At 45.7% G+C, this 13,779-nt stretch overlaps 1 protein-coding gene across 6 annotated transcripts in view; it reads right to left on the bottom strand.

The window, feature by feature from the left end:
• Positions 1-13,779, bottom strand: part of ARHGAP23 (Rho GTPase activating protein 23) — a 234,496-nt gene that overhangs the window by 114,339 nt on the left and 106,378 nt on the right. The window contains exon 1 of one of the 6 annotated variants that reach the window (XM_053259977.1): positions 1,474-1,488. The exons of the other annotated variants lie outside the window; for them this stretch is intronic. The gene's annotated coding sequence lies outside the window, so the exon portion shown is untranslated. Of the gene's footprint in view, positions 1-1,473; positions 1,489-13,779 lie in introns of those variants that run through there. 6 annotated transcript variants of the gene reach the window in all.

The following is a 13,779-nucleotide window of genomic DNA, read 5'->3' as shown; positions in this document are numbered from 1 at the left end:
TCCACAGTGTGCCCTATTATAGGTGAGAACAGAACCCCCACGAATACCGAGGGCCACCTGTACTGCACTTCATCTAAACATGAAGTCTAACACTTTCCCTATGTGCCACTGACCTAACCAAAATTATAATCTTCCTGGAAGAACAATTCTGATCAAGGAATTGTCCTATGAGAAACAAGTCAGACCCTTTCCCTGCAATGCCATTGCCCAAATCTAATTTGCACCCTGCAGCTGCCTTTAGGTTTTTGGGCCACAGGCTCTGGAGTGACTCTGTCAAACGAGGCAGCCTACCAACTTCTCCTGCCTTAAAGGTAAAGTGTGCTGTCAAGTCAATTTCGATTCCTGGCCCCCACAGAGCCCTGTGGTTTTCTTTGGTAGAATACAGAAGGGGTTTACCATTGCCTCCTTCCGTGCAGTATGAGATGATACCTTTCAGCATCTTTCTATATCGCTACTGCCAGATATAGTCTGGGAAACATACCAGCAGAGATTCGAACCGGCAACTTTCTGCTTGTTAGTCAAGCATTTCCCCGCTGCACCACTTAAGGGGATTCTCCTGCCTTGGGAGGGCAAAATGTGGTTTGGAGTTAGTGCTCCATTACAGTAACTGTAGTTTCCCACTGATCTAGTGTGCAGTTGTGCAAGAACATCGGGTGGGGGGGATTTTAAGACAGATCTGCGGGCACCACACATGAGCACATACATGTACTCTCTTCATTACCTGGGCACATGTGAATGTGCCAACTGGAAGCAGGAGCCCCGCTTCCTCTACAATGCTATTAGCCAGAAATGAGCAGGAGGGATGTGTGGACAAACCAAAAGAATTAAAACCACCATGAAGCATAATAAAAAGGTAGCAATGTGCACGGCCCGCATGGACTCCAATTTACACTTAGATGTGCTTTATATACCCTTGTTCTAACTTCCAACACTTCTATCCACAGTAAAGCCCCCAATCTGCAAAAACGCCTATGAGAGAACAGCTGCACTGAACACAAATCTGCAACACAATGTAAGCATTACCCACTTCTGCCTAGCAAGTCCACAGCATCAAATTGAGGCTTTGAAGAGGTCCAACCATTCCCTGCCTCCCAAACAAACCCTTCAAGCCCTCCCCACCCCCCACTCCAGGCAGTCCGGCCACCATGTCTCCAAAATGAATACCCAAACCAGCCTGGAAAGGCAGATCAGATGGGGAATGCAGATTCATAATCCCTCCACCCCCTCCAGCCACCATGCCCCCCACCCCACCCCCGAAAGCCTGCTCAGGGGACTCGCCAAAGTTAATGAAGATACGAGGCAAGGCGCTTTATCCAGGGACACAAAGCCTATCTGCTCCCCACTCCTTCGGGGCTGTTCACGGTCTGCCGGCACACAATCCTTATCTTGCCGTCACAAAGCCGTCCCGCATTCGGATCAGGATGATAATGAGGGTGCCTCGTATTCGCAAATTAATCTCTCTCCGTATCATACCAGCGCCAGCCGCCCCAGGCCCTTCTGTGAGCCGGGATCAACGCTTGCACGTGACAAAGAGATGGATATCGACGCCTTCCCTTGGCTCTTTTCTCTCCAGGCGGTGATGGGGTGTGTGTGCGCGCGTGTGCTTTCTGAGGGGAGGGCTGCTTTTGTAATTTTAGGGTAATGGTAGCGTATGTTAAGGGCTCTGTGTTACAACAAAGTGCAGCAGAAGAGACGAACAAGACACTGCAAAGAAAATGGAGTTGCTACTGTTTTAGATCTCTCTCTCACTCACTCACTTTTCTTGTAATGTCTGGTGTATAACACAACCCTGATGTAACATTGTTTTGAGCGATGCATTTCTCCACATCTGCCACCAACAGCCAATGATGGGAAGGGGAGGATGCACAACGCAAAAACATCACAACACACATTGTGTTATAATAGATATTACTAAGAAATGGGGAGAAAAAGATATGGAACAGCAGCAGTTCTTCTGCTTCTCCTGTAACGTTTAGTGCTGCCCTGAGACATCTTGTTATGTATCTTCCAAATATGTTTACTAGGCTATCCTTAAAAGAAATGAAGTCTTACAGACAGAGATTTGTTCAAATCAATATGTGAAATTCATCACCTCCCCTGATCTCCACTAATCACTCCTAGACTGTTCTTGGTCAACATAATCCCCCACCTGCCCATCCCTTTCCCAACAAAAGCACACACAGCCTTACCTCTCCACTAAGACCTGTCCTCTGCCACTCTTTCTCCTTGACACCACATTTCCTCAGCTCCATGATTCCTCTGCCTTTTCTTTCCTCAGGTCTCTAATTCTCAGCTCAAGGCCTTCTTTGCCTCAGAAGAACCTGCCATATACTGAGAAAGACCCTTGGTCCATCTCACTTAGTATTGTCTACACAGATGGGCAGCAACTTCTCCAAGGTTGCAGGCAGGAATCTCTCTCAGCCCTATCTTGGAGATGCCAGGGAGGGAATTTGGAACCTAGATGCTCTTCCCAGATGCTATCCACCTCCTAAGGGGAATATCTAGAGCAGTGTTTCTCAACCACCGGTCCCTGGACCGCTGCCGGTCCCCGAAGGGTTGAGTGCCGGTCCCTGACTGGGAGTCAACCCCCCCCCCCCCTGAAATCAAGGCACTCACTTACTCAATTTTGCACATGGCACGGAAGAGGAAGAGTATCACGGAGGCGTGGGACCCTTCTTGTGCCTTGCCTCCACGTGCTGCTGAGATCTTCCTACAGCTATCTTATTCCCTATCTTTACAGCTTCAAACTGTATGCGATGCGGGGGCATGGAGGAAAAAGTATGGCAGTGGGCGCCACTTGAAGGGCTGCTGGTTCTTGCATGCTCATTGTTTGCAGCCAAAGGTTGGTTGATTGAAACCCAGCTGCCTGTTGTGGTCGAGGCGCCTTGAGAGGGAACGTTGTTTCCCTCTTGCATCAGTGGGGCTTGCTTGTATGTTGTTTTCATTGGCCCCATGTAGCTTTTGAATTTTTCTATGTTGGGATGGCCCAACATCCCCTCTCCATTGAGTAATCACAAGCACCTCCACTCCAGACATACTGGAGACAAATTTGTTCACCCAGGCTTTTAGATTCAGGGGTTCTCAACCTTGGGTACCCAGACGTTGGTGGACTTCTACTCCCATAATCCCCAGCCATAGTGGCCAAATGCCTTTGTTGTTGGGGGTTATGGGAGTTTAACTGAGGGACCCAAGGTTAAGAACCCCTAATATTCCATGTTTGCAAAAGATTCCAAATTTAATTATTTTAATGCTTATATTATTTTCATTCTAAACTGCCCAGAGATGCAAGTTTTGGGCAGTATAGAAGTCTGACAGACAGACAGACAGACAGACAGACTTGAAACCCCTTTACTAACTGCTGGTCCAGGAAACTGTGCATGAAGAATGTAGCGGTCCTTGAAACTCTGCACGAAGAATTTAGCGGTCCTTGACTCCAAAAAGTTTGAGAAACACTGATCTAGAGCATCCCCAGTGCTCACACATGTAATCTCCCATTCATATGCAACCAGGGCAGACCCTGCTTAGCTAAGGGGACAAGTCATGCTTGCTACCACAAGACCAGCTCTACTCTCTTGCTTCAGCAACTCCAGGCTCTAGCCTCCTTCCTTCAGCAACTCCAGGCTCCATGTTACAAACTTCCAGTGGTCTTTCCCCACTCAGTTTCCCAGCATTCCCAACTGCTGACTTCTTCACCAATCCGGCCATCACCACAAAACTCCTCCTGGCCCTTACCTTCCCTCCACCCAACCTAATATTTCTCAGATGCATCACTGTTGTTTGTTGACCCACTCACTCACCTAAGTAGTCAGGTGTTTATTACCTCAACTCAGCCAATAGCTGCAAAAGCTCATAGGCAACATACATTTTTTAAGACTAAGTATAAAATCACTGCCGCTAGACCAGAATGGATGTAATTATTACCACCATTTCTATGGAATCTTTTAGGCCTAGTTTTTAAAGAGGTAGTAAAACTGTGCAGGCTGTATTCATTTATTACATTTCTATACCAACCTATTCAAAGGCTCTGGGTGATGTGCAACAAAAAACAAACAAAAAACAACCACATTTAAAACAATCAACTTCAAACAATATAAAACAAATTTAAAAACAGTTTAAAACCATTCAAGACCAGTTGAAAACATGTAAGAATAAATTAAAAATCTTGGAAAGCCAGACCAAACAAATACGTTTTCAGGGCATTATCATGAATGCTCCTACATATCAAAATAAAAAAGCTGCCCCCCCCCTCCACTGCAAATTAAGCATCATCATGCTCTGCCAGGCAACCACACCACCCGGGACAGACTAAAGAGGATTGGGAGGCCCCCAGGGGCCGTGGAGGCCCTGCACTTCAGCCCCCAAGTCCAGGGGTAAGAGCACCTCTGGCTAAGAGCCAGGCTTCAGTGCAGGGCTTGGCACCGCAGGGCTGCCAGGATTTATGCGGATCTTGGCGGTTCTAACGGGCAGCCCCTGGGCTTGGCTGCTCATGAGAACAGCCTCGTTCACTGTGGCACCAGAAGCTGGGACTAGATCTAATGGGCTTAAGTCATAATATGGCAGCTTTCAGTGGAATATTAGGAGAAACCTCTTAATGGTAAGCGCAGTTCGGTAATGAAACCAATTACCTGAGGTCAGGAGGTTGGACTTGGCTGAAGGTTTTCAGACAGGCTGGACTATCATCTGTTGAGAATGCTCTAGCTATAGATTACTTGCATCAAACAGGAGGCTGAACTAGACGGCCTACAAGACCAATTCCAGTTATGTGATTCTACAATTCTGTGATCCTGAGAGAGGAAAGTGAGGATTGTATTCACTGATGGAGTCCACCCTGTGATCTAAGATCCTGTACATACTTTTATGGCCACAACTCTGCCTTAATTAAACTGCACACATATGTTCCAACAGCATTCAGAGAGGCATTCTTGTTGGTGAACAAATATCTTAACTGTGCATTCTCAAAAACCTCTGCCTGACTGCTCAAAATTTATTAGCCTCAACTATGTGTCAGGAGCTGTACAAAACACACAAGTGGCATGGCCCTGGCTTAGAATGCTTGGAATCTGCAAATAAACTGCCAGGTGGCAGGCATGGAGTGATGGAAGCAAGGAAAAGATCAGAGACCAATGATAGAGAAAGCAAGAATCAGATGGCAGCAGAGGAACTGAGGCTATTACAAGACCACAGGGAGAAAATCTGGAATTCAAATGTCCTAAATTTTCAAAGGAAGAAAAAAAGCAAAAATGATACAGAAGTACAGGCACTTGCTTTTTGTTTTGTTTTTGCAGTCTTCCTTACAACAGCAGCCAAAAGGAGGAAACTGCACACACAAGAGATTATTGGAGGTCAGCTGTGATATGGTAAACCAGGGTGGGGGTTCACTGTTCTGCCGTGGGCCAAAGAAACTATGCAGCAAATAATTGATCGATGCGAGAGAGCAGGAGAGGAAAGGGGAGAAATGAATGAGGGGGAAGAGGCTGGAGATGTTTGCTTTATTCACACAAAAGGGCACAGAGGGAAGCAAGCAGAACATCAAACAAAACTTTGGGGCAAAAGGCAGTAGATAAATTTAAAATAAAATAAAATGGCTTCTGAACACACACACACACACACACACCCCACTCTGACACAGGAATGCCTCCCTCTGGGCACTTTTCTTTTATCCTGTTCTAATGAACTATGAAAATTGTGGGGGGTTGAATATGTGATCAGGCATTGTCTGTTAGTGAAGCCCCCCTGCCCTGAGTTTGCCTACGGGAAAGGGTAATGTGTTACCAATAGATGAAAGTCAAGGCAAAATCTGTCAGACAAAACAGACCCACACACCCCACCCTGGACAAAAGAACATCGTGTGAGCCAAGACAGGACCAGCCCCACGCACACTGCTTCTCTGTAGTCTCCCTCACACTTCACCCCAGGGAAAGACTCTCAGCCAAACAGCTGCTCTGCCGGTAATAACCTGGGCGAAAACGTGAGCTGCTCCATCAATACACTACAGATGATGCCCCCATAGTCATGGACACTGCCACTCCCCCATCGGAACACATATCCACTGTTCAATATTTCATGCCTTGTTTATCTATATAATTATACTAAGGACATGAAAAGATCTGACTAGTGCTTTCAAAGCATTGTGTAAAAATGATTCAACTACTTCACCACCACCAGCTCTTTGGCATTGCCTCCCTTCCATGTTTCTGCCCACCATCAAGTAACTCTCATAGTCCTTTACTGGTCCAGTGCAATTCCTCGTGCACCTAGGCTTTCCCTCAGCTTCCTAACACCTCAGGCCCTTCCCTACAATTCAGTTTCCTCCACCCCATCCTCCCTTTCCTCAGTCCACTTCCTCCCCTGTTCTACCTTCCCTCAACTATTCTTTTTCAAAGGTTCTGCTCATAAGCTCCCCTACTTCTTGGGCCCTCTTTCCACCCAGTCTTCCAGGCCTCCAACAGAACATAGCCCTTCTTGTCTCTAAGCCCTGTGAGAGCAGCACCCAACACAAATTGAAGAATGAGTGGAAGGGAGTCAGCAGAAGATGGAGAAAACCACACACATTCCAAAGATACCTTTTCTAGCAGAACAACATGAACATGTCACCCTGTGCTGAGTTCTCCCCACACTCTCAAAATATCATGGCTCACTTGCCCTATGTCATGGAGCCACTGTGCTGTGAGGTTTTCTGGAAAACGCCCAACAACTGTATAATGTCAAAACACAAGGTAAATTATCATTCATTAAATAAGTAAGTAATGGTGTGTATGTACACACACACACACACACACACACACACACACACGGATAGAGGAGGAAAGAGATGCAGCATGAGCAATATGCAATAGCCTCATATCAAGCACAGTGTGGGGTCTGCCCTTAGCTTAGGATGTGTCACTTATTAATTTTGGCATTGCCTAACTTGTTCTTTTAGTTTCAATGAGGCTACTTTGAGTAATTTACCTCCTCATGTAGGCCATTGTTACTTTGGGACAGAAAGCAGCAGAAAGCCATTTTCAGATAAAATAGAATTCTAGCCAGTGCAGCTTTTACCACTGAATTATAGTCACGGAAGTGCAAGCATCACTTGTGAACACAGCTTTAGATTGGGAATTGCAAGCCACATGGAACTTCACCGGTTTGATGAAACAGTAACTAACAATAACAGCGACAGTCGCTGCCTCGCAACTGAGGAAACCATGAAAGGCTTGCTCTTTATCATTCCAGGAGCCCAATTAAAAAAGGAGAAAATGGCAGGCTTGCAGACCCTGGGTAATTACAACAAGCTATATTTTACCACAACAGACAACTTTGTCTGCGAGCAAGCAGCCCCCAAGGCAGTTGCTGGTCTTGCCACATCAGCTGGTTTGCCTCAGCCTGAGGGACGCCAAGAACAGAGCCAGTAAAACTGGGCTGTGATTTCCTTGTTGTGGGGGGTGGGTGGGGGATAAGAGGGGAATGGAACATGCCACTTCCCACTGACAACTTTGTTGGCTTCTTCACCAATGCTGACCTATGACTGCCGAATGCAGTTGGCATTTGAGAGAGAGAGAGAGAGAGAGAGAGAGAGAGAGAGAGAGAGAGAGAGAGAGAGAGAGAATAAATGAGAATCAAAGTTTCAAAACTTTGAGAAAGTTCAAAGCCATCCAGCTCCATGGGGTGTCAACATTTGGGTGTTGTACTGTTGTTGCCTTGGGAGAGGAAGTGGTGGGGGGGGAAAGAGATACAGAGAGAGAAAGAAAATCCTATCACAAGTTGAGGAGGTAAATTAAAGGAAACCAAGGAGATAGAGGACATAGGATCAGTCAGAGTGTCTGGCCTTCAGAGATGCTTGAGTGATATACCAAAGGCAGAATATTTTACAGCCTCAAAAGAGGCACCTTGCCTATACCTCTAAGAAACAAACTACACATCCAATGGCATATCCATGTTGGACATCATGGGATGTCTTTGAAGAGTTGTAAAGCATGTGGGGAAGGGGTTCAAAAAAAGAAGCAATGGGGAGGGGTGTTCCATCACTGCAAAATATTCTGCTTCCTTCTAAATCACCGAGGATACAGAGAAAGGGGTGGACAGGAAGCTGGCTCTCTATTCCCCATAAAAGGGCCAGCATCATCCTTCTGCATTTGGTAACAGCATCTGGCCAACTGCATGTTCAGTGACATACTACACATGACATACTACACGCCCCCCCCCCCCACTCAAAATTGTCTCTCCATAAAGGTGCTTTTGCACATTTCTCTACCTTCTGAGGTCCAACTGACAGTGGCATGGCCTTTTCTATCATGGCACTCCACCCCGGAACTCCCTGCCCCATGAGGACTAATTAGCCCCCTCATCAGTGGTGCTCTGTCACTTTGCAAAAACATTTTTCTCAGCAACCAGTTGAAATTAGGTGACTGTTTCTTCCTGCAACCACCACCGCTGTACATCACTGTTTTGTGGTCTTCTGATTTTTAATGAATGGCTGGGGCTATTCATACGATCATGCACACACATGGTGGGGCAGGCAGTGGGGAAGGCAGGGTTCAACCTACCTTCCCCCAGATGACTGCTCACAGCCTGGGTGGTGCGCAAGCCACGTGCCACATGACCAGTGCTGCCAAGAGCTGCACAGATAAATCTCCATGCTGCACCCGGCAGTTCTGGTAAACAGAGACCAGGACTTGTTGTCCCAGCCTCTGTGAATACCACAATGCACTGCACAACAGGCACGATACATTGGGAGATTCCCCTAAGAGTCACGGAAGCTCTAGGCACCCGTCTCTGTATGCGGCCAGGCTAGCAGTAGCCTGGGTTAAGGGAGCGCTCGCTCCTTTAAGCCTGGCTAACAGTCAGGCTAAGAAGCAGGGCTAGGTGGTTCTGCTCTGCCGGGATCAGGCCCGATCCTGGCGGTTCTCATGCACAGCCTAACCCAGGCTGGGTGTCCCTAGCCTGGGTTAAGCTGCATGTGAGAACAGCCTCTTTGTGTTTTATATGTCTTTGCAAGACACCTTGAGGGCTCTTTTGAAGGTCAAAAGGCTGGAGCACAATCCATTAAACAAACAGGTAGTTCTAAGTAGAACTAGTGGAGACTGCTTTCCATTACTTTTAAACATGGTGAATCTTATCTAGGACCTCCCACTACATGTGCTGTGATTCTGGATTTTCGGCACATGGGTTACAAAAGGACATTGCCTATACTTTAAAATGTCCAGCATCTTGAACCAAAATGGCAGATTGGCAAAAAAACTAGCATGTTTTGCGGACATATTCGAGAGCATAACACCTGTGTGTTATGGAGTCTGGCTTATTCCTTGAGATATTATTATTATTATTATTACTACTACAACATTTGTAGTCCTGCTCTTCCTCCAAGGAGTCCAGAGAGATGTACTACATACTTGAGTTTCTCTTTCACAACAACCCTGTGATGTAGGTTAGGCTGAGAGAGAAGTGACTGGCCCAGAGTCACCCAGCTAGTTTTATGGCTGAATGGGGATTTGAGCTCGGGTCTCCCCGGTCCTAGTCCAGCACTCTAACCACTACACCACACTGGCTATGCTAGGCATCTAAGTGTGGGTTTTGCTAGTTGGACCAGAAATTAGCATTCTGAGAACCTAACAAGGTCTTTAGTTTGTTTTTATTTCCTAGTCCTTATGGCTGTGAGAGAACAGCTTACAGACAGTTCTCGTGTATGTGTGTGTGTGTGTGTGTGTGTATACACACACACACACACACACACACACACTTATACCCCACTTTTCCTCCGAGGAGCTCAGAGTGGTGTACATGGTTATTTTTATCCTCACAACAACCCTGTGAGGTAGGTTAGGCTGAGAGATACATGACTGGCCCAGAGTCACCCAGTGAGTTTCATGGTTAAATGGGAACTTGAATTCATGTCTTCCCGGTCCTAGTCCAACACTCTAACCACTACACTATGCTGGCTCTCTATTATTTGTAAGTAACGGTAATAGTAGTAGTTTAATCATTTGCCTTCTGATATGCTAGTTTTTAAAATTGTTTGATAGCCCTAATCAGTTTCATATACACGGAGCATAATACATGCAGAGTTGAGCACTTTTAAATCCCCTTGACTTCAATGAATAATAGGCAGCCCCTGCTAACTGGGCAAAGAGGCACCTTTTACCGTGGTGATTCTCTTTATCGTATCAGCAGAGAAAAGCTATGCAGGGATTCCAGTGGTCAGAATATGGACCACTTCAGTGCTCAGCATAGCTGCCCTTCCAATGAATATTTATTTATTACATTTACACGCCACCTTTCTTCCATGATGTAATTCAAAGTAATTACAAAGAGTGCTCAAGCAGTCTCCCATCAAAGGAGAAATTAGACCTGCTACGCTTCAGCAAGGTTGTTGCATCATGTGTTTCAGACCAAACCCTGTGAATAGCAAAAAGAGTATTATGCAAAATAGGCAAATATGTACAAATCTGATGAAATTTCTTTTATTCAGGTCACAGATTTCAACTTTCATTGACAGAGAATTTGGGGTTAACTTGAAATAGAACCTGTCAGTGATTCCTGTCAGTGATGTTTGGAAACTTGTAAAATGCACATTTATTTCAGACAACCAACAATTTGGGCCTAGACATTTTCCCCCAAATCTGCACTGGATTTCCAGACCCAAAAGTGAAGCTTTATTATCTGAACACTTTTGTATGTTATCATCTGTAAGTTTCCCTCTGCAATACAAGCTTTTCCTGTCCAGAATGGTGCTTTCTCCCTGTCAGTCAAGCTTCTGGCTTCCTTTACCTTACAGTAGCTACACTGACCATCAAGACTCCATGACTAATTCTTGCCCTCAATACTTAAAAGGTTTGGTAGTATTCCATGACATCACAGCATGTCCACCAACAGCTAGAATGACCTGTGAGGAACAGCAGTAGAAGTATTGAGTATAATATAAATATAATACTTGGCAATAACAAGAAGCAAAGCAGTTACAGCCTCTTTCTGACAATGAACAAAATCCACACCCATGCATCTAGTATAAAAAGGCTATATTCTGTCCAATCTAGATATAGCATCCTGTACCACAGATCTCTGTTCTTACCCTCTGGGGTAAGAGAACACTATTGTCTTCTTTATGGCTTTTAAATAATTGAAGCTGCTCTTAAGTCCCACCTTCAATTTCCTTTTCTCCCGACTCAACGGATACACAATTGTTCTTCCACTCTTTCTTCATCCATCTCGTGTTCTAAGCTCCTTACTATCCTTATGGTGTTCCCCTGGGCTTTACTCTGAGTGACTACCATCCGTTTTAAAACTGTAGTGCCTGGAACTTGATCGGATATCCCAAGATGCTACTCTTTTGTACATTCAGGGCATGCTGCTGCTCAAGCAACTGACACACAACTCTAAAGCCCATCCTCTCTGTTTAGGGTCTGTGTGTCCTTTGGGTGCCTGACATGCTCAGCGACACTGTAAACCTGTTAATAGCTACTTTAGTTTTTTGTCCTGTGTATAAATCTTCTTTGTTGATTTTGGGCTGTGACCCAAAATCACTAGCTTGTACAATAATACAACACTAGATTGTACAAGTCCCAAAGATGCCACAATACAAAAAGTAGGCAAAATATCTGCTGTTGCATTAATTTAGGTTGGTGTTAGAGTGTGCAAGCTTTTGTATGTGATCACACGCAACTAAATACATCTGAATAAGTGTATGCTTCTTTCCATAAGTGCTTTCCACATGGGAAATTGGTCATTGTTTGTCTTCAGGACACTTGATGGTTGTCTAGCAACAAGAAAATGGTCTCTTCAATCACTTCCACATGGTGAGTCTAAAGAATGGACTTAGAGCGACGGCATCAGGCCTCTGTCCAGAGTGCCCCAACTCAACTCCAGTTTGAATTTAACCTCAACTAATTAAACTGCCCAGTACTCCGATACTATTGCCAAATAGAACAGCCTGATGAGAAAACTGAAGCAGGGTGTGCAGGTGTGTATGACTTGCCCAGTGTCACGTAATGAGTCACAGACAAAGCCAGAAACAGAAGCTGAAAGTCTCAGTATGCCTTTGGCTCACACCTCACTACACCCAGAAGCAATAACTTAATAGAATCCAAGAATCCTTTCACATTATAATTTCTTTATCATTATCATTCAAGGTGCTTTAAAAATTATTCCTCCAGCAATACTGACAAGAGTCCTGCAAGATAACACTGATATAGGAGAAAAGTTGGTTTTGTGGTAGCAAGCATGAATTGTCCCCTTTGCTAAGCAGGGTCTGCCTTGTTTTATATTTGGATGAGCAACTACATATGAACACTGTATGATACTCCCCTTAGGGGATGGGGCCGCTCTGGGAAGAGTTCCTGCATGCTTGCATGCAGAAGATTCAAAGTTTCCTCCTTGGCATCTCCAAGATAGGGCTGAGAGAGCCTCCTGCCTGCAACCTTGGAGAAGCCGCTGCCCATCAGTGTGGCCAATACTGAGTTAGATGGACCTATGGTCTGACTTCGAATAAGGCAACTTCCTATGTTCCTACGTCCACCAGTATGAGAAGATCAAGTCCTAGTTCTCAGTGAGATGATAAACCAGGGTATTCTGGGCTCTACAGTTTCAAGCTGCAGGTAAGGGGCTCACATGATCAAACATTCCTCCACACAATATATTCCTTCCACACAGAAAACTAATAGGTTGTGAAAAAATGTTCTAGCCTAGCCTTTTCTCTTATGTGCAGGAAGGTGCACTCTGTGCAGGCATGTGTGCACAGAGAGACATTGAATCACGTGAGGCCTCCACCTGCAGTCTAAGTAGTCAAGACACAGCTTGGTTTACCACCTTAGTGAGAACTAGACCCAAGAAAAGAGGGCATCTGCAACCTCAGAGCCACGTTATCCACTGTGACTGGAAGTCCAAAAAAGTCTTGGCTTGCTAGCCAGCCATCATATGTGATTGCCACCAATGCCCTTCCCCTCCTCCCTATCACATGTGCAGAGGGCTTGAGAGAAAGGTGCCTCTTCTTGTATGTGCTCTGGTATGGAGGAAGGTGAGAAACAGCAAGAATCCCCGCTGCTACTTGGAAGGGAAATCTACCATGTGCCAGTGGAAACCAGGTTTCCAAGGAAGAGATCTAGATGGCGCCCTGTCCACAGAGCACTGGGGCATTTGTCCCCTGCATCCCAAGGGCATTTGTCCCTTGCATGGACTTGTAGATGACTCCTTCTGACATCTAAGAAGGTTTGATTTCCAGATCACACACAGGAGCCACCAACGAAGATGTGTTCAGTCCACAAAGTGTCCCCAGGATAGCCCGCAATGGTGCTAACTGTGCTGACACACTACTTTTGCCTTGTGAGTGGTTTCATTGGTGGCGGCCATACACAAACCAAGGGTTGCACCTCAATATGGCACCGGTAGCACTGCAACACCTCTTGGCCACACGTGAACACATGGTACACTGCACCTGCTCAGGACAGCAAAACGTCTTAGGCCTTGGGTGCCACTCTTAAAGATGCGTGAAAAGGTGCTGTGAGAGTGGGTAACAGACACAAGTATTCCACAGTAAAGATGTTGGTACCTCAGGGGAGAAAATGGGGAGGTGAGCTGGTCTTGTGGTAGTGAGCATGAATTGTCTCCTTTGCTAAGCAGGATCCACCCTGCTTTGCATTTGGATGGGTAACTACATGTGAGTGTTGTCTGTTGTAAGATGTTCTCTTTTTTAGGGATTGTGACTGCAGCTCAGTGGTAAAGCATCTGCTTGCATGCAGAAGGTCCCAGGTTCACCCCTTGGCATCTTCAGTAGGGCTGGGAGAGACTCCTGCCTGAAACCTTGGAGAG

The sequence above is a fragment of the Hemicordylus capensis genome, chromosome 6, assembly GCF_027244095.1.
Source record: "Hemicordylus capensis ecotype Gifberg chromosome 6, rHemCap1.1.pri, whole genome shotgun sequence".
In the NCBI taxonomy this organism is placed as follows: Eukaryota; Metazoa; Chordata; class Lepidosauria; order Squamata; family Cordylidae; genus Hemicordylus; species Hemicordylus capensis.
This window is presented reverse-complemented; position numbering and strand designations above follow the sequence as displayed.